The 15,341-nt window shown below is 40.5% G+C and overlaps 1 long non-coding RNA gene across 1 annotated transcript in view; it reads right to left on the bottom strand.

The window, feature by feature from the left end:
* Nucleotides 1–15,341, bottom strand: part of LOC112584626 — a 67,815-nt gene that overhangs the window by 20,440 nt on the left and 32,034 nt on the right. The window contains exon 2 of the long non-coding RNA XR_006640967.1: nucleotides 5,609–5,689. This is a non-coding gene — a long non-coding RNA (uncharacterized LOC112584626). The remainder of the gene's footprint in view (nucleotides 1–5,608; nucleotides 5,690–15,341) is intronic.

The raw sequence follows: 15,341 nt of genomic DNA on the forward strand, positions 1-15,341 counted from the left end.
TCTTGTGTTGGGCTTCCCTTGTGGCTCAACTGGTAAAGAATCCGCCTACAATGCAGGAGACCTGGGTTAGATCCCTGGGTTGGAAAGATCCCCTGGAGAAGGGATAGGCTACCCGCTAAAGTATTCTGGCCTGGAGAATTCCATGGACTGTATAGTCCGTGGGGTTGCGAAGTCGGACACAACTGAGCAGCTTTCACCTTCTTTTGTTACTATTATCACTATTGTTAATATAGTTACTAGTGTTTCAACTTTTGTATATGCTTGCAATTTTTTTATGGTGAAATGTAAAAAAATTAAAAAAGCTCACTCTTACTGCAACTGTGAGAAGATTGTATTGTTGAGAAGTAAAGAGCAAGAGGGCCAGTTAGGTCCAGAAGGGTCCACCTGAGATATGGTAATGGATGGGGATAGGTTGGTTCTAGGCAGACAGAGAGAAGTGGGTGGATTTGGGACAGATTTTGTAGCTAGAGCCAGCAGGACCCACTGGTAGATGAATTGGGGAAAGGGAGGACAATGAGTGAGACCAATGACAGCTCTACAGCTTTTAGCTTAGCAACTGGCTGGATTAAGATGTTATTGACTAAGATAGAGAAGACATAGGAGGAACACGTTGGGGGAGGGAGGGAGGAAACGTTCTCTTTTGACCACGTTAATGTGCTTTTTAGACACTGATGTGGGAACGTCAATAGGTAAGGATGGCGCTGGGAGGAGAGGACAGGGATGTTGGATAAGACACCTCTGATGCATTACTTCAGGTGCTCTCTGACTCACCCGACCCTTTGCATTTTTGTTCTGCCTCTGTTGCTGGCTCTGTGCGGGCTCCCACTGACTTTCTGTGAGTGCATTCTGACAAAGCCTGCTTCCCAGGTGCCTATCAGCTTCCATCCTGGGGCTCCCCTGTTGATGCAGACCTGCTCAGTGCCCATGTGGAAGCAACTGGGGAATGAGGAGGAGTCAGTGCTCCCTGGAGTAAACCTTTGGTCACTGGGGAATGGGAGTGAGCAAATAAATTCTTCCCTCTTCCTCTCTTTGGACAGCCAGTTCTAAGATGTTCATTGTTTTTGTGGCCCCTTGGAAGATAGTTCTGGGAGATGAAGCAATCAATCATGCTTGATCCCAAGAGGAAGGCAGCTCTGTAATGCTTACTGTATTTGCTTTTCTACCTTTCCTGACCCACTCTCCTTTCCCTCAACATTTGGAGAACAAAGAAGGCAATTTCGGTAAAGCTGATGGAGAAGGAAGAAGCAAAATAGAAGGAAAGTCAGGAGAAAATTGTGTCATGGAAACCTGTGAGGGAGGTAGTACTCGTCTTTGCTGAATGCTGTAGGCAGCCAAGCAAGACAGGACTAGAAGAGGGGTCCTTACAGCTGGCAAACATGGACATCATTAGAGACCTTGACAAGCTCAGTCTTCATGGTATAAGAGGGCAGGAAGTGGACTGTAGGGAGAATATAAGATTAAACATTTAAAAAGTGGAGGCAGGAACAGAGAAAACTCTTTGCTTTGAAAAGGAGCAGAAAATGAAGTGGTGGCTGGAAGAGGATGTGTGGGAAAGGGAGGATCTTTCTTTTTTAAAAATTTGGACAATAATTACTGTATATTCATGGGACTAATCCAGGAGAGGAGCCATAATCATGAGAGTGAGAAGTCTGTGGAAAGAAAATAGGGGGGTATAATTGAAGACTCAAATGAGAGGGCAGGTGGGCATGGGAGGGCTGGAGTTTGAAGAAGGTGAATATGTATTTTGGAAATGAGGAGAGATGTGTGGAGGGGCCACTGGACCGTACTGAGGGCAAAGTGAGATTTGCAGCTGCAACAAGTCCACTTGCACTGATGTCTGTCTCTCTCAGTGAACCTGCTTCATTCTGTTTTTCCTCCCCTTGAAGACTGGCTTTTCATTTCTTCTCAGTTTAGGATAGGGAATGGGGAGTTCTGGAATCCCAGACTCTAGGAGAGGTGCCATAACCAGGATCTACTCCTATACTCCTGGTTCCATCAGCTGTGGTAGGGAGCTGGGGTCATGAGTGAGGCACAGGTTATCAAAGAGCAGGGCATAGATAGGGCAGGCACTCCAGGAGGTGTTTACCCCAACCCTCCTCAACTTCTGAATGTCCTGCTCACTAGAAGAGCCTAGAGAACAGGTTGGATGCATTTAGCTAAGTTGATTTTTTGGTTTATCTGTTTCTTGGGAATATCCTTGTTATAGACAGAGTGATCATAGTCAGTCTGTGTTCTGATTTTTAGTCTGGAACAATTGCTGCAGGGAAACATCTTTTGTTAAACTCAATCATTTCAAAGATTTGTGTAGGATGGGTAACAAAGAGAGAGAGATTATGTGTGTGTTCTTCCTGTGAGTGGTGTCTTGGTTCTTTCTAGATACATGAATCTACAAATCTTCTTTGTGAGAGAGGAGTCTTATGCAGTGATTTGTTCACAGGAGCTGCTGAGTTAAGGGACCTTTAGGGGAATGTTTTTGGAGTCTCTTTTTAGTTGTCCTTCTGGCAGCACGGGGGCAGAGGAGTTCAGAGCTTAATGAATCAATGTTTTGCTCTTTGTTACTACTGGCAAGTCTCTGGGTCATTGCATTGTCCAAGGTTGCCATGATATTCCTTTATCCAGGGTGAAAGTTTTGGAGCTCAGATCTGTAGTGAGATCCGGTTCAGGTCCTTACTCTGCCATTTCTTAGCTGAGTGACCACAGGACATTATTAATCTTCTTTATGTGGTTCTTGGGAAAAGCAAATGAGATGTGGTGTGTAGAGCATTCAGCAAGGTACCTGGCACAAAGCAGACACATAATATTAACCATAATTTCTAGAAGAACTTATTGGCATAAAATGCTGCTATTGGATACCCAGTGTAGTGTATGGTCTAGAGGAAAAAAGAGAAAGCTATTTGGTGAATGAGATGGGATTGGGGAATAGAAGAGCATGATGAAACATGGAATTACAGAACTTCAGTTAATGATGCAGATTTTGACGCAAATTCTAAGCATGCTGCTTGGGCCCTTAGGGGTAGTTACATCTCTGAGTCTCAGTTTCCCATCTCTAACATGAGACTAATGATGTTTACTTCATGAGGTTGTTGTAAGAAATAGATCAACAAAACACTAAGCACAAGGCCTGACACGTAGCAGCTAATTCATCAAAGCGCTTTGATGGTTAATAATAGAAGATGGAACTTGTTGCTCACATAATAGAGGCAGTGTAGCCGAGTGGGAAAGAGTGGCCTTCTGCATTCCTGAAATTGCACCAAATTAGTAATTATCCACTTTGCAAGGGCAGAGACTGACCCTGCCCAAATCTCAGTTCTGATGATTCAACAAATGTTGTTGGATTTGACATGACAAGGGTCCATTTCAAACACAGATAAGTTATTAAGAATCTTGAACATGAATCTTGGATACCCCATCTTTCATTTTGCTGTGGATATTTTGCTTTCTGTTAAAAGTAGTAAATATTGAATCTCATTTTTAAAAATGACTTTTATTTTTTACTTTATTGAATTCAATCACTGGGACCTTGGTAAAATCCTTGTTCTGGAGTTTGTTCAAAGTTCATGGGAACAGCATTACAATGTACTGTTCTTGCCAAAATTGCTTAAGCGGAATTGAATCACAAGGAAGCAATCAGATTAACTCAGAACATGGCACATTCTAGAAAACTGCCCCAGAGTCTCCAAGCACTTGAAAAACAAAACAACATACAAAAGAACAGAACTGAAGATAGGTAAAACTAGATTTTAAAAGACCAAGCACACATGATAACTGAATGCAAAGCAAGAATCTTGAATAAACATGGATGGTCCTCTCCCTGACCAAAAATCCAACTATAAAACACGTTTTGGGACAACAGGGAACATGGATTATGGGTTGTATATTAGATAATATGGAGTCAGTGGTAATTGTCTCTGGATGACTATGGTATTGTGACTATGTAGGAGAATATCCTTGTTTTTGTGAGTGATATAAGCGTGACTATTCAGGAGTGATGTATCACAATCTCTGCAATTTGCTTTCAAAAGGTTCAGTAAGAAAATACATAAATATTTATAAGTATATAGATAAGCATAGAGAAGGAAAAATATTCGTTGGACCATTTGGAACAGGAAAATGCGGACATCCAGTTAACCTATATGAAATGTTTATAGGTGTTCATTAAACTGTTCTTTCAACTTTTCTGTAGGTTTGAACATTTTCAAAATAAAACATTGAGGAAAAATTTCGTGGAAGAAAGCCAGCTGGCTAGTCTGTCTGTCTTCTTCCAGTGAATGTTCAGTGAAGACCCTTCATTGGAGGCTCACACACTCAGGGCTCCCACCACAAATCAAAGGTAAGGGAGGTGTTCTAACCCTTGGTCAAGCCTCACCTGGGAAATCCACAGTTCTTTAGCATCCTGCACTTGAAAATCTGGATTAGGAAATAGGTGTGGAGAGAGGGCTTGCTCGGGAAAAGGAAACAATGAAACAAACATGCATTTGAGAGAGCAACCATTTTTTAAAAAATGACAGACCCTAAGTAAGTAAAAGTCCCTTTAATTTTCGCAAAGCATTTGGCCCCTTTAAGCATGTGTATAAACTTGGTAGGACTCACGTCTTCCTAAGTAATGAAGAATCAGAATTCCAAGGTGAAAAGAATCCTGAAATCTCTGAGGAAAAATGAATATAATCATGTAATATTAATTATATATTTCAGGGGGAAGGAATTTCTTTTCAAGAATGGCTATATTAAGGACAGATGGGTCCTGGGTCATTCTCCTTGAAGCCTAATTGCCTTTCTCTGACGTAGTTTGAGATCTTAATGACTTGACTCCTTCATATCCACTGGTGTCAAATTTAAAACCGACCACACAAAATGTTGGGGGCAAAAAGTAGTTCAGTAAACAAACTTATTAATAGAAATGAAATCCCACAGGGAACATGGACACACTCAAGTCGGTGAGATATTAAATTCCTGTGATAAGTTAACATGGATTAAGCAAAACTTTTTATAGTGCAAGTTCTTAGTATCAAATTTTGAAGCACAGCAACATCTAATAATATAATTATTTATATTAACCATTTCTTAATAGTTTGCAAATAATGATAAAGGAATATGTTGAAGGAAAACATTGATTTATTCAATAAATAGTTATTGGACACCCATTCTGTTCCTAATTTGGGAATAAAACCAGGGACATCTCTTCTTGGAATTCACTCGGTATGGATGAGGTAGACTTAAATGATTACAAGCTGAATTACAATAGGAGGAAACCCTATTTAAGAGTGGTTTGTAGGTGTGACATCTGTAGCAGCTTAGATCTTGTGATCATTAAATTAACGGGCAGCTCAGCTAGGGGCCCTGTGATGGCCTTGATGGGTGAGATGTGGGTGGAGTGGGAGGGAGGAATATATGTGCACATATAGCTGATTCGCTTCATTGTACAGCAGAAAGTAACACACATTATAAAGAATTATCCTTAAATAAAAAATAATTGTAGAAGAAAATAATCAAATGTAGGACTATTTTTAATATATTTAAAGTATTTTTTTAAACTTTCTTCATTGTGCAAAGGTTTTGAAAAGGCTTTAAAGATCATTTCTTAAATGCTGAAGGTTGAAACCTTAATTACCTTGCTTAGTTCTCCTCTCCCAGTACTTCCAGATAGGGTGATTTACAGGATCAGTATCTGTACATGTGATGGTGGGAAGACCTGTGGGAATTTACACATAGTCATCCACTTGATCAGCACGCTGTTGTTGTTGTTGTTGAGTCTCTCAGTTGCGTCCGACTCTTTGCCACCTCATAGACTGCAGCATGCCAGGCTTCCCTGTTTCTTCACCATCTCCCAGAGCTTGCTCAAACTCATGTCCATTGAGTCGAGGATGCCATCCAACCATCTCATCCTCTGTCATCTCCTTCCCCTCCTGCCTTCAATCTTTCCCAGCAACAGGGTTGTTTCCAACGAGCTGGCTCTTCACATCAGGTAGCCAAAGTATTGGAGCTGTAGTATGGTGGTATGGTTCAGTGGTTAAAGGTACCAATAATAGTATTAGATTCTTGCGTTGAAGACCAGGCTTTGCTACTGGGTAGCTGCCCGGTCTTGGCTAGTCAGTTGGCTCTCCTGAATCTAGTTTCCTCAGCTGAAAATGGGGATAGTAGTAGTACTACCTCCTCATGGATCCATATCTGTATTTCTATGTTTATATTTACTTCTATTTTGTATTCTAAATAAGAGGATGCAGGTGAAGCACTTGACAGAAGGCAATTACTTGATAGACTTGAACCATTCTGTGGTTACTTTATTATGACTATTAAGTTGTCTGATCATTCATAATCTGTCCTATTCTTGGCACACTCATGGCTTTTTACTCTTATTTTTGAAGTTGAGTGCACGCAGATGCCTGATTTCACACTGAATGCCTTTGTCTTCTAAAATTGTATGCAGAGTAATCAGAGTAAGTGGGCTTTTATTCCAACAGAGGTATAAAAACATAAAACTTTAGCTGCAGTATGAACACCCAAATTTAGTATAGGAAAGGAGGTTTAAAGGTATCAGAGATTAATATGTGAAAGCTGTTAAAAGGGCAAACACACGAAGTTTAGAACAGTCTTTTCCCTAAATGAACATCTAGATTGTATGCATGGTGATTTGTACACTCATGAGACCAGTTAGTGCCAGTTCCTTCTGAGTTCACTGAGGACTTGTCTAGTGACTCTGGGAAGTCCACATGTTTTTGCTTTTATCTTTTATGCTGGGCAGTGTGGCAGATATAGCTAGTTGTCCCAATATTTTTTTCTGCTTTCTTTTTGTTAGAGACTGCTGATTTTCAGTTGGACCTACAGCTAGCCAGAAATATAGACTACCTTTCCCAGGCTCCCTTGCAGTTTGTTGTGGTCATGTGACTAAGTTCTAGAAGGGCTGTGGATAGAAGAGATGTGTTCTGGAGAGGAAAGATGTGCTCTTTTGCCCTTTCTCCGTCTACTAGCCAGGATGCGGATGTTGTGGTGAGCTAACTGGACCATGCAGTTGAGGGTAACACCCCAAGAAAAGTGGAAGGAACTTGTGCTTGTGACACTATGGAGCAGTCATGTTGTATGAGGGAGAGAAATGAATTTCTATTTTGTTTTTCTATGGGTACTTTATCTCTGGTACTGTAGTCATGTCTATATCATAAATAATACATGCAGGAATGAGTATGATAGCAGAACTGTCTCTCCAATCCCTCCCTATCTTCTTTCTGGCTTGAATACTGGGGAAAATGCTAGTGTGTGAGTATGTGTGTTTTGTTTTACTCCATGTGTAAGAACTCATTTATCTGACATTTACAGCATTTATATTGAGAGTGCCAAGCATTTTACCAGGCGTATACATACATACATTATATATATATATTATACTTGATATATATATATATATTATACTTGATATATATATAAATCAAGTATAATTTTTATGTTTAATGAACATACAGTCTAGAATTGGGAAAATCTATATAGTATGAGAAGACCTATGTAGCCAAAAGAAGATAATGAGCAGTAGAAAGTTGCACAAAGCCTGGGCCACCGTTTTTACTTTGAACCCAGTGAGTTACCCATAAAAGTAGAAAGAGTCTCCAGAATGACAAGGGATGGGAATCAGCTTCATTTAGTCTTCCCCACTGTTTACAGAACAGCCAGCACAGCCTATGTGCAGAACTGAGAGTCGTGTGTCAGGTTGCCCTTCCGTGGTCTTTGGCTCTCTCTTGGCACCTGTCCCCCTCCCCACTCTTGTAAGGCCCCTGCTCCAGAAGCCTCTGTTACCTCACAAACCTGGCTTTCCTTCCTCCCTTCATGCAAGGCAGGCAGCCAGCATCACTGTTCCAGTTTCACAGACAGAGCAACTGAGTCATTTTTCTATTGTTACTAGACCAAAGTTAACCAGTGAGTCATTCTAAAGTCTTAGAACCGGATCCTAATTCTTGTTCCTGGCATCATTCACAGAAGCTGAATTACACCGAAGGTTCAAGAGGATGTTGGCCTTTGAATAGCTCAGAAAGGAACACATGTCATGTGACTGAGTCAAAAACAAGGATTAACGCTCTCTTGAAAGCTGCAAAGCTGAAGAATAAAAAGAGGGAGAAATGTATCTGTGTAACATCACCATCATACCAAAAGGATTCTTAAACCCTTTCTAAATGTTCCACAAATTCTCTGGTTCATGGCTTCCTTAGTGCTAGGTTTTTAAATAGAAAATATCTTACTTGCAGTTGAGCCAATCAATTTTCTTCATCTTACCACAGTCACTTATGTGAATTTAGATCTGAGAGGATGCTAAATTTATTTCCTTCTTTTCACAAGAGAATCTTTAAAGTATATGGCAGAAAAGAAATGAACTCGCTCATGAAATAAAATTAGTAACACAAACCATTCTAAACACACACTGTTCATATTTAGTAGAGAGATGCTTTTTATGTAGCATTTTCTGCATAGCTTAGAGTCTCCAAAATTTTTTCCTTTCCTTGGGTTTTTCTTTGCATCACATGTCACCTATTTATTCATCTTGTCATGTCCCCCCCATGCCAGCAAAGTTGATGAGAGGCACAAGGTGTGACTGCAGTAGAAACTCTGGTTTAAAAGTATTAATAGCTGCAGGATCAGCTATTAACTTGAAGGCAAGTTATAGCTTTTGTACATTGAACTTGGTGATTTTATCCTTTATTCATAGCTATGGGAGAAGGGAAAATTTTGGAAAGCAGAAATAGTATTTCTTACTGGGAATACAAGAATCCTGAAAGCTGTCTTGTCAAAAATTATCATCTTCAACAACCTTTCAGACTCTTCCCCAGATGTCTTGAGTCAGGATCCTTGAAGGTGGGTCTTGAGAATGTGCATTTTCACAAATTCCCAGGTAGTTCTTATACCCACTGAAATCTCCAGGGTCCCTGATTTGAGGGTGTCCATGGCTGGTCTTCAAGGGCTCGTGAAGCCCGTCAATGTGGTGTGTATGCATATGTGCATTTTTCTGAGGGAGATTTTCAAAGGGATCTGTGACCTTGGAAAAGCTTAAGGACCTAGCTGGACAATAATTGTTAAAAAACAAAACAAAACAAAACCCAATCTCACTTATTAGTGAACAGGAAAATGCAAGTTAAAACAAAGATTATCACTTTTCACCTACAAATTTTTGACAAATCTGACATTGCAGTTGGCAAAGATAAAGAAAAGTAGGAATTCTTATACATTGCTTATGGTTGCAGACATTTTGGGAAGCAATTTGACAATAGCTAGTAAAACTCAAAATATATTCTCTTTAAAACCCAGAAAATCTACTTTTAAGTAGAAACAAACTCTTGAAAATAATGATTGTGACTTGTTCAAGGATATTCTATAGGATATTGTTTAGAATTGACAAAATTGGAAATAAACTAAATATCCACCAATAGGCGAATAGATAAGTAAAATGTAGTATAATTAGTGATAAATAACTAACTCTAAAGTAATTGCAAGGAATGGTCTAAGTCTATACATTAATAATAATGACAATAATAATAGTAGTTACATAATTGTTAGCAGCTTTAGCTTTACAAAAATCTTTGCATATATTGTATTAACAAAAGAGGCTGAATCTCGAAGCATAATATTGAGTGGAAAAAGTACACTGGAAAATGATAAAACATGGTGATACTACCTGTATTTCAAAGTACAAAATAGTATTCATATGGCTTATCATTACATACGTAAATAGTGAAAATGTTAAAACATGGATTTCACAAATATACACAAAGTTCTCTAAAATGGTGGTCTAGGGTGGCTAGGGAAGATTTATAAGACTAGGGCAATTTAAGTCTACTTCAGCTTTATCAGATACATGTTATTTTCAAAAGACCCAGAATTAATGAACACTTACATGATACAAGACCAGTTAACAAGATGTGATGGTTAATTTTATGTGTCAGCTTGACTGGGCTAAGGGACACCCAGAGAGATGTTTAAGCATTATTTCTGAGTGTGTCTCTGAGGGTGTTTCTTGAAGAGATTAGCTCTTGAATCAGGAGACTGAGTAAAGATCACCCTTACCAGTGCTGGGTGGATATTGTTCAATTTCTTGAAGGCGTGAGTAAAACGAAAAGGCAGAGGAAGGCCAAATTTGCTCTCTGCCTGAGCTCAGACCTGCATCTTCTCCTGCCCTCAGACACTGGCACTCTGATTCTTGGGTTTTCATACTCAGACTCAAATTTATACCATTGGTTTCTTGATTTTCAGGTCTTCTCAGAATTCACAGTATTCAAGGAATAAAGGGCTTGGTGTTGTCAGGCATGTACCTTAATATTAAGATTGAGAAAACTGGGGAAATAAAAATATATAATTTTGATTTAGCAAAAGCACATCTCGCCTCCCCGCCAACTCCTGTGCCCCTTCCTATTGAAAAAAGAGAGAAGAAAAAAGGGTTAGAAAAAAAAAATATTTATGGCTACTCAGGGAATTCTCATTTCAACCAGATTTCAAACTTAGAGCTCTTTACCTCCTGCTTCTCTGTCCCCTTTGTCTACAAGATTAAGTGGACCTACAATAACCTCCAGGTTTGGTCCCAGCATCCTCCTGCTTCTCCCTTCCTGCCACCCTCGTGGATTCCTCCCCCTTCATTTTTTATCGGCCAACCTTTGCCCATGCCCTGACCCTGCCTGCCTGGGAAAGCCCAGTCATCCTTCAAGAACCTGCTCAAAGGTCACACCCTTAGTTAAGGCTCCCCTGAAGGAGGAGCAGCACAGTTGCTCTTTATACACTCAGTTATTCACCTCACATATGCTTACCAAGTGCTGTTAATGTCCTTTAGCCAAAGACCACCAGGACCATCTGACAATGAAGCAAGATAGGCTTGTTACTCACTGTTGGAGAGAGAACATGCTCCTTGGGGAATCATGGAGTGTCTCAGTAACAGAGTAATAGGCAAAGTTATGCAGTGGCCTTATTTTGTTTCATTCTATTATGGTTCAGAGTAAGCTTGTCTGAGGTTGGTGTTCTGTGAGCTTGTTTATGTCCAACTAGGGAATAGAATTGCCAAGCTATGAGTATCAGACCAGCTTGCAGTGCTTTTGGGGTCCAGCTGTGATTATTTCCAGATGTCAGGGGCTGCTTTCTTTCTCTCTCAGCACCTAGAATGCACCAATCATTGGACTGTGATATTTTACATTTGTCTTTTACGTCACTCAGCATGTTGTATTGTGTAGTAGATATGGTGGTTATCTCTCAAGATCTGTTCTAACCCTTCCCCAAAGTGGAGCAGCCATGGGATGTCAATGAGACAGACTCCACTTCCAGCTTCAATGATCAGTTCTGATTTGTCTAGAACCACCTCGGTGACTGGTTCAAGGATGGGTATTTCAGGTGGGGTTCCCTGGAAATAGACACTGCAGATTTGCATGCAGGAGATTTGGTGGGGAGGTGTTCACAGGAATGATGTAATGGAGCAAGGGAAGCCCTCTATGGCGGAGAGAAATGTGGCTGCCCAAAGTCTCACTCGATACCCCATGTGAGCTCCAGAGCTGGGATCTCCCTCCAGATGTCTGAACTGAGGTGGGGCTTTTGTGCCAACCCATTGACTAGTCCTTCAAGGCAATTTCTTCTGAAGATAAGCAAGCAGCTCCTTTTGGTGAGGGCAGTGCCTGGGGAGGAACTTAGCTGTGAACAAACAGCAGTAATCCCTTCCAGTAGTAGGGGGAGTAGGGGGTGGAGGAGAGGAAATGAGAATTTCAGTCCTAAAAAACATCTGGTTAGCATAGTCATTACAATGGGCAAATATTATAAACAAGCTATTTTCTCACCTTGCTGATAATTTCATCTTCTAGAGGACAGGTTTTGGGTGCTATTAATAATTCTCTCCAACAAGGAGCACTTGTTAGGTAAAATGAAGAGCCTTATTTAAACACATTGCCCAAGGCTAAGTCAGTGGGGAGTACCATTCCTTGGGTAGAGTGATTATTTCAGAGGCATTTAGAATTTTTTTTTTTTTAATAATTAAGGGAAGAGACGCTTGTTCGTTCACTGGACACTACCAAGAAAACATACAGTCCCTGTTTCTGACTGCATCGTCAGGATAAAATCAGCACACCAAGGATGGAGGAACCATGAGACTTGCAGAGAATGGAGGGTGGCAGTGGTGTGTCTGAGCTAGCCTGCACCAGGCCAGAGGTGGATGTGTACATCTTGTCCCAATTCTGTGTTCAGGAACTTCCTGCTGATAGCTTGAAAGAAACAGACCATGTGAGGAGTATTTACAGCATGGAAATTGGCAAACACTATGAATCAAAGCTTTGTTCTCTAGAGTTAGTTAGTTGTTAGATATGCTCCAGAACATCACTGAAGGAGCCCAAATCAAACCATGCCTGAAGCCTACCCTCCTCTGGGCCTTTAAATTACATGAATCAACACACTGTCTTTATTACATAAACTATTTTGACTCCTAATTATCACATACAATTTATCTGTTTGCACATTTGTTTTCTGCAACAAGCTGAAAGCGTCCTAAAAGTCATGGAAGATACTAATCTTTGAATTATCAGTGCCTAGGACATACTTAGTATCTAATGTAGATTGAGTAAACGAAGCAGAATGATCCTTGAACTGAAAACGATTGAGCAAGAATTGATCAAAGAGAAATAAAGCATTTAAGATGAGTGAATGTACAAGTGTTCAAATAGTCCATTCTTCCAGCCTAAACAAATCACATTCCACAGTCGAGGGAACTTTGAGAAGTTATGGATATGGGAGAGAAGGTGAAAGGTAGGTTAAGATAGGTGGGCTCTTCTGATTTTTCAAAAAGGAAGAATGTGAATTCTGCAAGTCATATAGCTTCTTGATTATCACATATCAGGTTCTCAAAGAGATTATTGAAATGTTGGCTAGTGAAGGAAAGGGAACAATGTTCCCCAATGATCAGGCCACGCTCATTAGTAGTGAAAGAAATGTAAAAGTAGAATGGTCGCGGCTTTGCATGATGAACCGTGGCCATAGAATTAGCTTTAATAGGGATAATTGAAAGACATGTGTATTTGGGTCCAAAACACAAATAGCACACTTTAAGGATGTGACGTGGCTTAGCAGTGATGTGTATGACAAAGGTTGAGAGATGCTCTTTGACAATAAATCCAATATGAGTCACCGATATGATGTGGCCACCAGAAAAGCTGCTGCCATCCTGCTCTGCATTAAATGAAGCTTGGTTTGGTCTTGCTGCTTACTGACTGGTGTCTGGGTCTCATCTAATGACTTGAATAGAAACAGATCCTGCTTGAACACCATTTTGAATAATTTGTTCTCCTTCCTTCCTCAAACCCAGCAGTCTTATTGAGAAAGCAGTGCGTGTGATTCAGTCGTGATATTACCTGCTTATGAATCACATTTGTGGTTGCATGGAGAGTCCACCCAAATTCAGGTCATCTGACTAACTTTTCACATGCCACTACTGTGCAGCAAGAATTACAGACACTTTGTGGTATGTTACTGTCTGATAGAGCTGGTTTCCCAACATAGCTATTCCCTTTCAGTATTTTTGAGATTTTTTTGATGATGTTGATGATATGTAGTCTCCTATTCACTCTGGCACCTGTGTCTCTATTTCACACCAATGGGACATGAGCATGGATGGGGAAAAAGGAAACGGCAGCTCTAAACATTCATTTCTCTCTTTCTCTATTTTCATACACACGTGAGCACACAAACACATACACACATGCACGCATGCACACACCTCTCTCTTAAGGAGACACAGTGAACATGGGCTCTAGAGTCTGACAGCCACGGCTCTAACTTCCGTTTTTGGCTCAATTACTCATTAGCTTTGATCCTTGACAGGTTCTCTAAAACCCCTAAGCCTCAGTTTCCTCATCTGTAAAGTGGGAAGAGGATGCCTCCCTCAGACTGAGAGCGAAGGGAAATGATACATGGAAAAAGTACATAGCCCAGGGAAGAGTCTTCATCAATGGAGGTTTGCTGTTTCGCTTGTAGCAGACGTTGCTTTGTTATTATATTCAACAGTTCTGTTTCTATTGTACTTATTACCATCTGCAAACCACTTCCCTTTATTTCCTTTGTTCCTGTTCCTGAATTTGAATGTGAAAACACTGCATCTCTACTGTATCAAACCTTTCCCTGAAAACTAGCTTTTCCTTCTAGGAAGAATGCAGGCAACAAGCTGCAGTGATAACGTATGAGCGCTGTGACTTTGTCACCATGGAAATCACAGGTCTTTTCATCGCATCTGATAGTTGTTGCAGGCACCTCGAAACACTGTTTTATCCCATTGCTTTTTGAAATAACAATAGTCATTTGACCCTTCATCAGATCTTATTATTTAAAGCCTTGATGAAGGAGTCCAAATATCACTATATCACATTATTTAAATATTTGATAACCATAACCGTGTAATTGTTTTCCTTTCCTTTACAGTTTTACAAATTGAAAACACTATTCTGAGAAGGGCTCTGTAGGCTTTGGAAACCAGGACATGCTAAAGGTTAAGAACCCCTGCCCTGGGGCTGTGTTGCTGCTTCAGTTTGTCATCTTGGTTGACTAAAGGGCAATGAAGGTCATCCAAGTCCCCCTGAAGAGTCAGTTTACTTCATTTCATTCTATTCATTGGTCCTATGTCCAGAGCATGTTATGGCCCGCATGCCCAGAGATCCAGTAGGGGCTGAGTAAGACCCACCCCAGCAAGCCCATGTTTGATAGGAGGTTGAGTGTTCTATAGATGATGGATCTGTCTTGGTGTTGCTTTATGGACATAGAATTTGTTAGCTGGCCAAACACAATAAAGGCAGAAATGAATCACTTGTAACTGGTGGAGAGACCTGTGGTGTATCGCAGTTCCTCCTTCTGGCTGTCTCTCCCTCTCAGTCCAGGCTTTGTAGTCTGTAATCCAGTAAGGCCCCCCAGTTCCTAGTCCTTCTTCTCCATCTCCACTCTTCTATTTCTCTCCATCTTTGTTTCTGCTTCTCTTTTTCTCTCTCATCCCCACCACCTTTTCTTTCACTCTAATTCCCTTTCCTCTACTTCTTCATGGAGGAAGCAGTAGATAATTCTGAATTTAATCATTGGGCATTCTGTATACCTGGTTTTGCATTCTTGATCAATGCTTGCATTGATCCTTCTTGGTTCTGGGCCTGTGCTTGCCCCCCTCTCTGTCATCATACACACACACACACACACACACACACACACTCATTCCATTTCTGTCTCTTCCTGACACACTCACACCTCAGAAAGATTATATTTATAATACCCTAAGGCATATCTAAATATCAGCATTCATTTTGGGAGCACACTTGTTTCTCTTGCTTGGAACAGACTGAATTTTCCCCTGACTCAGAATTTTGAACTTCTTCTGG

This window comes from Bubalus bubalis, chromosome 4 (genome assembly GCF_019923935.1).
Source record: "Bubalus bubalis isolate 160015118507 breed Murrah chromosome 4, NDDB_SH_1, whole genome shotgun sequence".
Taxonomy (NCBI): domain Eukaryota; kingdom Metazoa; phylum Chordata; class Mammalia; order Artiodactyla; family Bovidae; genus Bubalus; species Bubalus bubalis.